Genomic DNA, 15,145 nt, shown 5'->3' on the forward strand with positions numbered 1-15,145 from the left:
CCTCTGGCCCCGTTCCAGGACCTCTGCATGTATTGTTTTCATCTGCACCAGCACCTATGAAATTGCTACCATTGTTATCCTCATTCTACACATGAGACAAGCAAGAAACAGCGAGGTAAAGTAATGGGCCCAAGGTCACACAGCTAGTAGGTGGAAGAGGGAAGCCCAGCTGGGCAGGCTCTGGAGACCGAGTTTCTTAAGGGCGGATACCAGGTCTTTTCACTTCTATACACACAACCATAACACAAGACTCAGCCCAGAGAAAGTATGTTAAGATATAACTTAACTGCGTAAAAATTATGTAGAACAAACAAACAAAATTGATAGAAAACATACCAAAATACTAAGGGCAGCTAAGAGTACTAGGTTTATGGGCAATTTCCCCCACTTCATTTTCCAAATGGTAAGGAAAATGAGTCTATTTTTTAAAGAAAGTAGGAGTATCGGCTGAGCCCCTGGGGCCTGCATCTGGGGAGCTGGAGGGAATATGGGGGTCAGGCCTGGCTTAGAGCAGCTGCATAGCTTCCCAGAAGGCAGCCCGGCACCAGGAGTGGGGCTCGCTTCGGGTGAGAAGAGAGTGGGGGAGCCAGGAGCACCCAGTACCCATGCCCATCTGGGTTAAGGAGGAGAGTCACCATGGAGGTCAAGCTGAATGGAGGCAAGATGCTCCACCCCCAAGGAGAGCCCCCGCCCTCAGGGTCCCAGGGTCGGTGGCAAGGGTGCCCCCCTACACACACTGACAGCAGCCTGGCCCCACAAAGGACAGACTTGGCCCTCCTCCAGTCTTCCAGGGTAGGCGTGAGGATGAAATGACACAGTGGAGGGAAAGTGGGACGCCAGCCACTGTGGGCACACAAACAGCGGCCACTGTCATCACGAGGTGGAAGAGAGGAAATGAACACCCTGGGCTACATCCTGGACTGATCGTAACAGGCCGGCCTTGTTTCTGTCCCCTTCTTCCCGTCCCCACCACCTCTGACCCCAGAGCCCTGGTTCTTTCTGGTACGGCTGCAGGGACGGGCGCTGGGCTGGGGAGCAGCTGCCACTCTGAGTGTGGGGGACCCATGGTACCCCCTCATCTCAGCCTCTCACCCACATCCCCAACCCCCGCCTGAACTGACCACCCACCATCTTCACCTGCCCCAGAGCCTTCTTTCAAGACAGGGCTGTCAGACAAGAGAATAAACCCCTTCTCGACCTTCAAGAATCACTTTACCTGCCACCTCCTCTAAGAAACACACCTAGCACCTCCCTTCCTCCCAGCTCCAGGTACCTTCCTCTGCGCCCTACCCCGCCCAGCGCATGCCCAGTGACCACTTCTCCTGGGATGGTGATAGAAACTCTGTGGGCTGGGGGGCCATCCCCCCTTTATATTGGTTTATCCAAGCACCTAGCATACTGTTCCTGCCTCACAGTGGGCATTTCATGAATGCTTGGTGGATGAATGAGAAGAAATGAACGAACCACCTGGAGGTTGGGGGTGGGGTGGGGGCCAGTCCCTCTGTGGCACCCCTCCGTCCTCTCTTCTCCCTGCGTGGTGGTAAAGGACCACACACCCCACCCCTCACCCACTCTGACCACGATGGAAACCTTCAGAAGCTCACCCTGGCACCAGGGGAACCTTGACGGGGCATCTGCTGGGCTTGCATCTGGAAAATTTGGTGTTTGAAGCTAAGCTCATTCATACTCCAAGCAAGGAAATGCGTCAAGCTTGCTGCTGGACCAGAGAAGCAGGGCAGTGGTCCGGGAGGTGCGTGCCAGGAGCCCAGAGGCGCCCCGGCCAGGAAGCTGACCTCACGGGACTGGCCACATGGGGGCTTCTGGAAGCAGACGCGGAACTGCTTGGGTTGGAAACTGGGCTTTGCGAGCCCTGGCTGCTTATGACAGGATGTCCCGGGATTGGGACAACTGGCACAGGACAGCGTCCTGTGCGGCCAGTATCACCCCATGCCCTGCTCTGGCTGGATGGTTTGAGAACACGGGGTCACATCAGAGCACCCTGCCTGCCCTGACCCCCATGGACCTCCTTCCTGCAGCGCTCACCATCTGCGCCTCCCAGCGCACGAGTGCACCACCGCACGCCAACCCACAGCAGGTACTCTCACGGGACCACCTCGCTTTATGGCTGGCAGGGGTTTTTCAAGTCTGTTAGCTGCCTCAGAGCTCACAAACACCCATGAGACAGGGGTAGTGCCATCAGGATCCCTGTTTGGCCATACTGGGTAACAAGGCCCAGGGAAAGGAAATGGGAGGTGCTGCCTGGCGGCTGGACTCATGCCTTCTTCCTCGGACTCAGGGCCCCCACGCAGCGCGCAAGCACTCAACTAGTGCACAAGGAAAGACGGGATGAAGATAGGCATCGGGTCAAACGTCATTTCCACCTCCCACCAGGGCCTCTGGACCTCCAAGGCCGCCTCCAAACAAAATACCCCTCCAAAGACATCGCAGGGGGTCCAGCGTGAAGAATGCACCTTCCAACAGAAGGGATGTGGGTTCAAACCCTGGTCAGGGACTAACAAGAGCCCACATGCCTCAGAGCAAACTAAGCCTGAGCACCTCCCTAGAGAGCCCAGGCACTGCAAAGAAAGATCCCGCCTGCTGCAACTAAGACCTGACGCAGTCAAATAAATATATTCTTTAAAAACTCCCTTCAAATGTTCCCCGACCCCAGCTCATTCCAGACTCTTCCATAAGCCATCAAGGAACAGCGGAGGGCTGGCTCCCCTCACCTCGCACCCAGCATCCAGTGCTGAGTACCAGACACCTCACCAAGTTTTGAGATAATGAGCATCTTCATTCCTCAAAGCACTCATAAGAGAAGGAATGCTTCTCCCCAGGCCACACACAGCAAGCTGAGGCAAGGAGGTGATATAATTTTCCAGGATCTGAACCCAATGCTTTGGAATCCATAGCCCCAGCTCGTAGTCCTCAAGCTGCCTTCAGGAGAAAGCCTGAATGGAACGCAGCTGAACGAGGTTTGATGCGCAGAGCCCTGTGCACCAAAAGCTGAGGTCCTCATGGAACAGCGCACAGCCATTCATAAGACCCAGAGCAAAATGGCCTTTCCAGAATGGAAAAGGTATCTTTATCATCCAATCTGTTTAGTTGGACAGCAAACAGCTAGAAGCAAACTGCCCAGAACTGCTGCTGGAGCTCCCAGCACCGGAAATTCCTAGGACTTCACAAGATCTTTGGGCTGGTGGCATGGTACAGGGCCCCTCTTACGATTCACTCTGCCTAGATTTACTGAAAACCTATTCTGTGGCAGGCATTGTTACAACTGCCGAGAACACATTAGTGAACAAAACAGACACAATCCCTGCTCTCCGAGAACTTCTGTTTAGAGAGGAGAGGGGGACGACAGAGGATGAGACGGTTGGATGGCATCACTGACTCAATGGACATGAGTTTGACCAAACTCCTAAAGATTGTGATGGACAGGGAAACCTGGTGTGCTGCAGTCCTCTGCAGGGGTCTCAGAGTCGGACATGACTTAGTGACTGAACAACATAATGAAGAAGATAAATAGGCAAAATATAGACATACTGAATTCAGAATACTGATTAGATGTCAAGGAGAAAAATAAATGAGAGAAGGGAGATAGGATGCATCCAGGTTGGAGTTAAAACTTTAGATAGGCTGATCCAATCCTCACCAAGAATTTGACTCTCAATAAAGACTTAAAAGAAATGGGAGCAAAAGTTATATGGATATATAGGTGAAGAGGATTCCAGGCAGAGGGAAGAGCTTGTGCAAAGGCCCTGGGGCTGGACCATGCCTGGTGAGTACCAGGAATAGCAAGGAAGCCAGTAAGGTCAAAGAGGTAACAGATGGCCAGGCAGGTACAGTGAAAGGAGAAGCTGTTACAGGGTTTGGAGTAAAGCAGTGACATTAACTCTGGCTGGATGTGAGGGGCAGAGAGGCATCACGGGTAATCTTACAGTTTCAGGCAGAGCAACTGAAAGAAGAATACTGCCATTTCCCAAAGATGGGAAAGTGCACGAGAGGGGCAGATTTGGGTGGAGGGTTAGGGATGGGATGAAGGGTATGGATTGTTGTTGTTTAGTTGTTCAGTCGTGTCAGACTCTTGCAACCTCATGGATTGTAGCCCGCCAGGCTTCTCTGTCCGTGGGATTTCCCAGGCAAAAATACTGGAATGAGTTGCTATCTCCTTCTCCAGGGGATCTTCCCGACCTGGGGATTGAACCTGGGTCTCCTGCAATGCAGGCAGATTCTTTACCAACTGAACTACCAGGGAGGGGATGGATAGCTGAAGCTTAATGTTAAATACTTGAAAGGCCTAAGTTTAAGACACTGAGAGGGCAATTATGTATGTGTCAATCATTTAGGGAAAATGTCTGTACTGGGCTGCTGCTGCTGCTGCTAAGTCGTGTCAGTCGTGTCCGACTCTCTGCGACCCCACAGACGGCAGCCCAACAGGCTCCTCTGTCCCTGGGAATCTCCAGGCAAGAATACTGGAGTGGGTTGCTATTTCCTTCTCCAATCTGTACTGGGCTAGAGATATAAATTGGGAGTTGGAGTCAGAGTAGAAACAGTACTTAAAGCTATGTCACTGAACGAGATCAGCAAAAAAAAAAAAAGAGAATGGACAAAAACAGGGAAGAGAACATTTAAGGCAGAGAACAACTAAAATGCTCTCCCAGAAGTCACACTCTCCAAAGTGAGGCTGGTCTCAACATCACTAATCATTAGAGAAATACAAATCAAAAGGACAAAGAGGTACCATCTCACACCCTTTAGAATGGCTATCATCAAAAAAATCTACACAATAAATGTATGTAGAAAAGGGAACCCTCCTACACTGTTGACTGGAGGGTAAAGTGGTGCAGCCACTATGGAGAACAGTATGGCGTTTCCTTAAAAAAACTAAAAACAGAACTACCAAATGATCAGCAATCCCACTCCTAGACACATACCTGGAGAAAACTATAATTCAAAATGATACATGCATCCCAACGTTCATTGCAGCACTATTTACAAGAGCCAGGTCATGGGAACAACCTAAATGTCCAACAACAAAGGGATGGGAAAAGATGATGTGGCACACATATATGCAATGGAATATTATTACTCCACCATAAAAAAGAACAAAGGAAAGCCATCTGCAGCAACACAGATGGACCTAGAGACTGTACACTAAGTGAAGCAAGTTGGGGAAAGACAAATACCATATGATGTCATTTATATGCGGAATTTTTTAAAAAGAGCGGAACAAATAAACTTATTTACAAGACAGATGTAGAAAACAAACTTACAGTTACCAGGGTTAAGGGGAGGGGAGGGATAAACTGGGAGGTTGAGACTGACATATACATATATATAAAATAGACAGTAAGGACCTACTGCATAGCAGAGGGAACTCTATTCAATACTCTTAAAAAAGACGATATATATATATATAACTGATTCACTCTGCTTTACACTTGAAACTAACACAACATTTTAATCAACAACGCCTGCATGCATGCTAAGTCACTTCAGCCGTTTCAGACTCTTTGTGACCCTATGGACTGTAGCCCACCAGGCTCCTCTGTCCATGGGGATTCTCCAGGAAGGAATATTGGAGTGGGCTGCCATGCCCTCCTCCAGGGGATCTTCTCAACCAGGGATCAAACCCGCATTTCTTATGTCTCCTGCATTGGCAGGCGGGTTCTTTACCACTAGTGCCATCTGGGAAGCCCATAAATCAATTATACTCCAATAAAAATAAAAATAAAAAAAGAGTGAAGCTCATAACACAAGGTCTCCCCTTCACCACAGCTCCCCCTTTCTCCCCACACACACCCAGTACATATGTGCAAACACACACAGCATTTAAATTCCCCTTTCCTCTATCTCTTGGTGATGTCATTCTGCTGAGAAGGAAATTCCCTTTGGAGGTTACTGTCATGTAACAAGAAAGTAGCCCACAGAATGGAGAAAAAGTGCCCTGGGCACTGAGACAACAGCAGGGATCCTTACAGAGCACAGCAATCACCCCACAGACTCTGGTTTTATATAAAGTACTATATTCAGATTTCAGCTCCAACCACATCAATCAGTGTGAATCAGGCAGCTCAATTGCCAGTCCTCCTTGTTACGTTAAATGGGAATAACACTGGCTAGCAGGTGGCCTAGAACACAGTAAACGGTCCACTAATATTCGTCAAACAAGGGAGGAATGAATGGCCAAACGGTGAAAGAGCCTGCCTCACGGCAGATGGCCAACGAATCTGCCAAACTCTAAACGGAAGACTTGTCTTTCCCTCCTTGACTTTTTCATCCCATCCCTCCCCCTTTTCTGCTGATGACACAACAGCAGACCCACACATTTGTACAGAGCCATGCTGTTTACAAAGCCTTGCTTTCTACATTTTCTCAAATTCTGAACCTCATGGCAGGTTTAGGAGGGCAAGGAATACAATCCCCCTGTCACAGATGAGGCAACTGAGACTCAGACAGGAAACAGCCTACAAACTCCAGGAAATTTTTAAGGCAGGGACAATAACAAAAACACTGCATTCAGCCCCAGGGTGGAGCATCGGTGTTGCCAAACCAAACCTGCCTGACATCCTGTTGGGTGGGTAAGAGGGCAGGTGAGGGAAAGACTCAGAAGTTTAGGGGAAGGGAAGGTATTTGTTTTGGGGGTCATGTGAGTAGTCCATTAAAAAAAAATGGGCACAGATCCCTGTTCCACACCCACTGGCCTGCCTGTTGCAGTCACATGGTCACACACTTTCTGTCACCAGCTTCCAAGTCACCGGTGGGCACAGGAGGTGGACACAGGTTTGGGGGACAGGATAGGCTAGGCGAAAGGAGGGCGCATGCGGGGAAAGTAGGCAGAGATGAAATCTGGAGGCACATGGGAGATAATAAGCAGGGGAAAGCAGGAGGTCAGAGAAGGGGATGCATGATGGAGAATAGGGAGAGGCAGAGAAGAGAGGTGAAGTGGGGAGTCGGGTAGGAACACATTGAGGCGGACAAATCAGAGCACTCAGAAAGGCACAGGAAGGAAACTGGGGACAATGAATGGGAACCAAACTGAAAGCTGGGAGCACGAAGAGACTCAGAGTCGAGGGGTGAAGGGAAGGGGTTGACTCAGGCAGGAAGTGAGGGATAGACGAGAGACGCACAGGGGAGACGCACTGAGGAGGGGGTACCCAGGTCGGACCTGGGTCCCTGAGGGAACACACCGGTTAAGAGATGAGACGAAAGCGGTCACAGGATGGGAGTTGGGGACGGTCGGGGATCAAAGGGTGGAAGCTGGAGGCACTAAGGGGACAATCAGGGTTAATGGAGGACAGGTCTTAGAACCGGTGAACAAGCGGGGGGCCCGAAGGACTGTCCCGATGGGGCCCAAGGAGTCTGGGGCGTAGAGGAGGTTTGGGAAGGGGGGGGTCCCCCCTCCCTGGCCCCGCCTTCCCGGCGCCGTCACTCACCTCGGCTGACTCAGCACTTCGGCTTCCTTCCACTTCCGCAAACAGACGGGCCGAGGCCCCGTGACAACCCGGCCACTGCTCTCCGCCAATCACTGAAGCCTGTGCTTCGCGAAACAAGGCGAGGGCGGGGCTCCGCCATGTTTTATAACTGTCCAATGGAAGGGGCTCCCATCGCCGAGGGGGGCCGGGCTTTGGGCTGGAGCCAATCCTCGGCGGCGGGGCGTGGCCACGTCTGTGAGAGGAGGAAGGTCCGCGTGACGGCTCCGGGCCAGACATGTTAATGTTGGGCGAGAGGCTCGGTGTTCTCAACCCTACGCCTCCTGAAATGATCAGAGGCCTGAAGGCTGAACGTAACTTAAACTACGGCTCGTAAAGATAAAAATAAAACCAGCAAAGATATGCAGGGCATAACAAGCAGGAAACTGCTTTGATTTTGCCATGTTCCTCCAAGCTAAAGTTTGCCAAATTTAGCAAATGGATTAAATTTGGGTTTCAGCTGAACAAAAAATGATTTTTTTTTAGTATAAGCAAAAAAATACTAGGTGTAGTTATGCTTAAAAAATTGTTCTTTGGTTGTTCCTGGCACCGCTACCCCAAGACAATCTCAGGAAATATCTCAGCGCTTTTAGTAGAAACTTGGGCAAATGAAAGCTATGATAAACCCAGACAGCATATTAGAAAGCAGAGACATTACTTTGCCAACAAAGGTCTGTCTGGTCAAAGCTATGGTTTTTCCAGTAGTCACGTATGGATGTGGGAGTTGGACCATAAAGAAAGCTGAGCGCTGAAGAATTGATGCTTTTGAACTGTGGTGTTTGGAGAAGACTCTTGAGAGTCCCTTGGACTGCAAGAAGATCAAACCAGTTAATCCTAAAGGAAATCAGTCCTGAATATTCATTGGAAGGACCGATGCTGAAGCTCCAATACTTTGGCCACCTGATGGGAAGAACTGACTCAGTGAAAAAGACCGTGATGCGGGGAAAGATTGAAGCCTGGAGGAGACGGGGACAACAGAGGATGAGATGGTTGGATAGCATCAGCAGCTCGAATGGACATGAATTTGAGCAAGCTTCCCGAGTTGGTGATGGACAGGGAAGCCTGGCGTTGGAACCATGGGGATGCAGAGTTGGACATGACTGAGCGACTGAACTGAACTGAAGTGGGCAGATGACTTGGTCTCTGCGAACTCCTCATCTGAGAAATGAGCACAGGTTATTATGATGACTAGAAATAAGACCCAGTGCCTGCACAATACTGTGAAGTGAAGTCACTCAGTCATGTCCGATTCTTTGCGACCCCATGGACAGTAGCCTTCCAGGCTCCGCTCTCCATGGGATTTTCCAGACTAGAATACTGGAATGGGCTGCCATTTCCTTCTCCAGAGTATCTTCCCAACCCAGGGATCGAACCCGGGTCTCCTGCATTGCAGACAGACGCTTTACCGTCTGAGCCACCAGGGAAGCACAATACTGGGATTTCAATAAGTGACAGTTGTTATGATTAGTAATTTGAGAATGCTTGAAAAAGAAGGGAGGAGGCTGGAGTTTAGTCACAGTTCTGCTTTTGACTGAATTGACTCATGTCTCCTCTCCAGCCTGCCAGGCTTAGTTGAACAAGTTTCTTCCCTTAACAATTCCCCAACTCTAGATCTAGATAAATTCTCCAAACTGCTCTCTGTTGGCATGGGAAAAGTGATTGCTGTTTGGTATTCCCTGTGAATAGAAAAATATTTCTGCCTGTCTGTCCCAAGATATTAGTTCCTGGACTGGGGGCTGTGAATGCAAGGGGGACAACATTTAGTTAAGAATCCAGAGGAGTTAATAAGACTAAGGACAGTAACTACTATTTATACAGAGCTCTACCAGTTACAAAGTAACGTGACTTCATATCCATCATCTGGAGAATATAGTTACTCTTGTTCCTACTTTCACAGGTGAAGAAACTGTTCTCTTAAACTAGGATTAAAATTTTGTTCAGAAGTGTCAGCTTTGAGTTGAGAGAATTGGAAAAAGACTCAGAATTCTCAATAAAAATGTCTTGCCCTCCACACCCCCAAACAATTGACGTTAAAATGATGGTTATCAGGGAGCTTGCAAAAGGTTGGGTGTTCCACCTACTGCTGAGCAATCTGACCTGAGAAACCTCATAGGTTCAATAGGATGGGTCCCATTCTTCAGCAAATATGCTCCTGTACTCAAGGTGAGTCTACAAAGCAGGTTTGGCAACACAGACACACAGCTGAATCTGAAATGCAGAAAAGGCAAAGGGAGAGAGATCAGTCATCCAGATCAATCTTCAGAAACACTCTAAGATCTGCTAAAGAAATTAATAAAATAGTCGAAAGAAAGTTATAAATAGAAGAAAATGATACAATATGTTCAACGCCTGATGAAATTGAGTGCCCCCCCATAAGGTATTTCTGGTGAAAACTGTTAAATGAGTGGATTTAGCAAGAGATGAAGAATAAGGAGTCAGTAGGTCCGCACAGACTGCCGGGAACAGAAGCTCGATGCCTTCCTGCAGCCTGAGAGCAAGGCCCTGTCCAGTCAGCCCCAAGCTGTGGTCCCAGAGCACAGGACAGATGCTTCTAGTAGCGGGACCAGGCAGCAGGATGAGGAGATGCTTGAACTCCCCGCTCCTGCCGAAGTGGCTGCCAGGAGTCAGGCCTTAGAGGACGATGCAACAATGAGGACTGCAGACCTGGCCGAGAAGAGAGGGCCCTCTTCCAGCCCTGAGAACCCCAGGTATGATCTTGGGGGGAAAGGCAGCTGGCCTTCTTTGTTCTTTGATGAAACTGCCTTCTAACTTGAACTGTCACAGACTCCTTGCACCTTCTCTCTGCCTGTTCACCATCTCCCTCAAGTGGGATGGTCCACTGTCTGCCTTTGACCATGGCTTGAGAGTCACCCATCACCATGGCCTTTGAAATACCTTAAGTGTTCATGATTCCAAACGTTATTTGAAAACACATCAGAAAAAAAAATCAGATTTATCGTTTAATAGTGAGTTCTAGCGGAGAAGGCAATGGCAAGCCACTCCAGTACTATTGCCTAGAAAATCCCATGGATGGAGGAGCCTGGTAGGCTGCAGTCCGTGGGGTCGCTAAGGGTTGGACACGACTGCGCGACTTCACTTTCACTTTTCACTTTCCACTTTCACACATTGGAGAAGGAAATGGCAACCCACTCCAGTGTTCTTGCCTGGAGAATCCCAGGGACGGGGGAGCCTGGTGGGCTTCCGTCTATGGGGTCACACAGAGTCGGACACGACTGAAGTGACTTAGCAGCAGCAGCAGCAGCAGCAGGTAGCACTGAGTGAGCAAGCAGTGGAGAGGGAGGGGCTGGTAATCAGAACCCTTTGGGTTTCTGCTGGATTTTGCACTGGAGCAGTTCAAGTCAAAGAGCTCTGAGGGGCTGACTAAGCCCTGCAGCTAAAATCACCCCAGAGCCCAAAGGGTCGACCGAGTACCCTCCCTCAGGTTGAAATTAACTAGCATGCTGGCAGTGCAGTTTTACACTTTTAACTTGTTTGATCCTCACAACAATCCTGAGAAATAATCTTATTATCTCTAATCTACGGAGAAATCAAGATTCTGTGCGGGGAGATGATTTACAGAGTCGCATGTCCACGAGAAGCAGATCTAGACTCAAGACCTGTCTTGACTTTTCTTTCCCTAAACTATGGGAGGACCCACTGTGTGTCAGGCAGTGTTCTTGGTGCTGAGGAAATCATAGCGAAAACAGTAGACTAAAATTCCTGCCCTCACGGAGCGCACAGTTGCAGGGGAAAGATAGACAGTAATCAAGCTACAGAAGTCAGGCATAAGAGTGTGTTTTGCCAAAGTCTTTGGGTGAAGTGTCATGATATTAGCATCTTTCCAAAAACCTAGTGTGTTGAATCTGGGGTTTGTACATGGGTGTCTTTGTACTTCTTCCATTTTTTGTGTTAGAACATTTTTATAATTAAAGAGTTGGGAAAAATACAGTGTTAGAGGGTGAAAAATGCTGTGGGGTGAAAGCAAGGAGGGGAGACAGAGAGGATTAGAGTTTGCAAAGAGAAGCAGGGGAAGGCCCAATTGAGAAAGGTAACATTTAAATAAAAGCCCGAGGGAGGGATTTCCATGGTGGTCGAGTAATTAAGATTCAATGCTCCCAATGCAAGGGACCTAGGTTCAATCTCTGGTCAGAGAACTAGATCCTACATGCCTCAACTAAGACCTGAGTGCACCCGAATAGTTCAGTTCAGTCGCTCAGTCGTCTCCGACTCTTTGCAACCCCATGGACTGCAGCATGCCAGGCTTCCCTGTCCGTCACAAACTCCCGGAGCTTGCTTAAACTCATGTCCAAGTAAATAATGCCAAATAAATGAATGTGTAAAAAAAAAACAAAAAACCTGAATGAGGTGAGGGAGCAAGTCCTGTAATAACCCAGGAGAGAATGTTCTAGATGGAGGGAACAGAGGCAGAAGGCCTTGAGGCAGAAGTTTCCCACATTCCACAAGGTGCAGCCAAAACACACACACACACACACACAGGACACCAACTTGGAGGGAAAAGTGCCATCACAGAGAGAGGTGCTGGCAGCCATCCCTATTGTGAGGACAGGAGCCTGAGTCCACTTGGGGGTTATTCTGGAAGCTCGATGAAGAAAATGGGGAGACCTGTGGGCTGGATATTGAAAGACAAGCTGAAACTGGGGAGGGAGTTTCCTGTTGAGGGGTCCGCAAGAGCTGAAGTGTGGGGGTACAGGAGAGCTCAGAGAGGGTGGTGAGAGCTGAGTGGGTAAGGGAGGCAAGAGACCAGACCTTGAAGATCTGTGAAAAGAGTCTGAACTTTGTCCTGAAGGCAGTGGGTAGCCATGGAAGCTTCGGAGCACGGGAGTGTCCAGATCAAACTTAGGTTTTAATATTCCATGTGGAGGTAGGTTTAGAAGGTGCTGGAGGCAAGGAGAGCAGGCAGGAGGCTGTTGCCACCGTCCAGGAAGAAAGTTGCTGTGACTTGAACTGAGGCCACCGATGAGGGAAGAGAGTGAAGACAGAGTGGGGTGCTGAGGAGATGAGAGCAGATCAGGGGGACCTGGCGATGGGCTAGCTGTGGGAGGGAAGGAAGGGGAGGAGACAGGCATGGTGGCCTGGTTCCTCTCCAGGGTGACTGAGTGGAAGCTGGTATCGCTGGACAGTGTGAGAAATCCAGGGGGTGCACTTGGAATGGAAGGGGGACAGGGATTGGTGTTGTGACTGTGGGCATTGGCTGTTCAGGGAGAGAGGAGGGCAGGGGGAAATCTACACCTACTGTGCAGATGTTTAAGCAGATCTGGCCCCTGAGAAACAAGAGGCGAGCCGCTGAGAGATTTGGGAGTCATCAGCATCAGATGCCGCCTGAGCTTTTGAAAAGGAATAAGATTCCCCTGGGAGAAGAGCCACGGGCATCAGTGATCACTGAGAGATTGAGAGGAACCAGGGATGCAGATTGAAAAAGGAAGAGGGAAGCCCACACCTTGGAATGCAGGGGGCAGAGTGTATCCAAAGGTGGAGAGGAGAGTGTATCCAAAGGCATCAAGGCCTAGAGCTGCCAAAAGACGAGACAGATTAGGATGGAAAATGGACCCTGGGATTTAGCAACAAAGAGGTGGTGGGGACCTCAACAAGGGTCCCTTCAGAGGACTGTGGGGGCAGGAGTCAGGCTGGGAGAGGCAGGGAAGGGAGGGCTCAGAGGGAATGAATGAAGATAACTCAAGGGTTTGGCCATAAGGATTCGACTTCCTTGGTGGCTCAGACGGTAAATCGTCTGCCTACAGTGTGGGAGACCCGGGTTCAATCCCTGGGTTGGGAGGATCCCCTGGAGAAGGATGGCAACTCACTCCAGTATTCTTGCCTGGAAAAACCCATGGACAGAGGATCCTGGCAGGCCCCAGTCCATGGAGTCACGAAGAGTCGGACACTACTGAGCGACTTCACTTTTGGCCATAAGAGAGAAGAAAAGGCAAAGGTAGGGCTGGGGTGGTAGAGGAGTGAAAGGTGGCGGGGGGTGGGGATCAGGGCTGAGAGGGAAGACAGGAGCCAGTGGGTGGGCATGAGCCTCCAGAAAGGAGAAGAGGTGGCTTTGGGGCTGGAAGAGGGACAGCTTGGACTGGGACAGGGAGGGAGGAGACAGACAGTGCAGGGAGCTGAGGCTGGCCTCGAGGGGGCCCTGCCCCCCCTCAGTGGGGGCAAGGATGAGGGGGGCTTGGAGAGGGGAGAGGGGTGATCAGGGCCCCGAAGCACCCGGTTGCGTCTGGAGAATGAGCTTAGAGCAGACTGTTGCTGTTGTGGGTGTTCACGGTGGTTGTTTCTCTCCGAAGCCCAGAGCAGCTGGGGTGCAAGAGGGCAGAAGACAGACTGGAGGTGCCCGGGGTTATGGGTTTACAAGCTCTGGGCATGGAGGGGACTCAGACTGCTAGTGGCAAATTTGCAAGTATATTGAAGCTGTTAGGGGGAAAAGGGTTTAGAGGGAAAATATGATGGAGGGAGGGAGAGGGCCCGAAAGTATCAGAGTGCAAAGTACATGAAGAGACAGTTCACAGAGAAGAAACCCAACTGATGACTAAAAGAATGTAACCAAGTTTATTCATATTCAGAGAAATGTACATTTAAATAAGACAATGTCACTTGCCTAGAAAATTCAGTTCAGTTCAGTTGCTCAGTCGTGTCCAACTCTTTGAGACCCCTATGGACTGCAGCATGCCAGGTTTCCCTGCCCATCACCAACTCAGGGAGCTTGCTCAAACTTATGTCCATCAAGTCACTGATGCCATCCAACCATCTCAGTCTCTGTTGTCCGCTTCTCCTCCCACCTTCAATCTTTCCCAGCATCAGAGTCTTTTCCAAGGAGTCAGCTCTTCATATCATGTAGCCAAAGTATTTGAGCCTCAGCTTCAACGTCAGTTCTTCCAATGAATATTCAGGACTGATTTCCTTTAGGATTTCCTTTAGAATCTCCTTGCAGTCCAAGGGACTCTCAAGAATCTTCTTCAACACCATAGTTCAAAAGCATCAATTCTTTGGTGCTCAGCTTTCTTTATGGTCCAAATCTCACATTCATACATGACTACTGGAAAAACCATAGCTTTGACTACACAGACCTTTGTTGGCAAAGTAAGTTCTCTGATTTTTAATACACTGTCTAGGTCAGCTTTTCTTCCAAGGAGCGAACGTCTTTTGATTTCATGGCTGCAGTCACCATCTGTAGTGATTTTGGAGCCCAAGAAAATAAAGTCTGTCACTGTTTCCATTGTTTCCCCATCTATTTGCCATGAAGTGATGGGACTGGATGCCATGATCTTAGGCTTTTGAATGTTGAGTTTTAAGCCTACTTTTTTATTCTCCTCTTTCACTTTCATCAACAGGCTCTTTATTTCCTCTTCGCTTTCTGCTTTAAGAGTGGTGTTATCTGTATATCTGAGGTTATTGATATTTCTACCTGCAATGTTATTTCCAGCCTGTGCATCATCCAGCCCAGCATTTCACATGATGTACTCTGCATATAAGTTAAATAAGCAGGGTGACGATATACAGCCTTGACATACTCCTTTCCCAATTTGGAACCAGTCCATTGTTCCATGTCCGGTTCTAACTGTTGCTTCTTGACCTGCATACAGATTTCTCAGGAGGCAGATCAGGTTGCCTGGTACTCCCATCTCTTGAAGAATTTTCCATAGTTTGTTGTGATC

At 49.3% G+C, this 15,145-nt stretch overlaps 1 protein-coding gene across 3 annotated transcripts in view; it reads right to left on the bottom strand.

Moving 5' to 3' along the window:
* PLA2G6 (phospholipase A2 group VI) overlaps positions 1 to 7,522 on the bottom strand; it is a 61,968-nt gene extending 54,446 nt beyond the window's left edge. For 2 of the 3 annotated variants that reach the window (XM_055395436.2, XM_055395434.2), the window contains exon 1: positions 7,440 to 7,505. The gene's annotated coding sequence lies outside the window, so the exon portion shown is untranslated. Of the gene's footprint in view, positions 1 to 7,439 lie in introns of all 3 variants that reach the window. The other variant, XM_055395435.2, reaches the window with a different exon arrangement.
* Between the last annotated feature and the right edge of the window lie 7,623 nt (positions 7,523 to 15,145).

This window comes from Moschus berezovskii, chromosome 6, assembly GCF_049115385.1.
Source record: "Moschus berezovskii isolate FMDL1 chromosome 6, NW_MosBer_1.0, whole genome shotgun sequence".
Lineage (NCBI taxonomy): Eukaryota > Metazoa > Chordata > Mammalia > Artiodactyla > Moschidae > Moschus > Moschus berezovskii.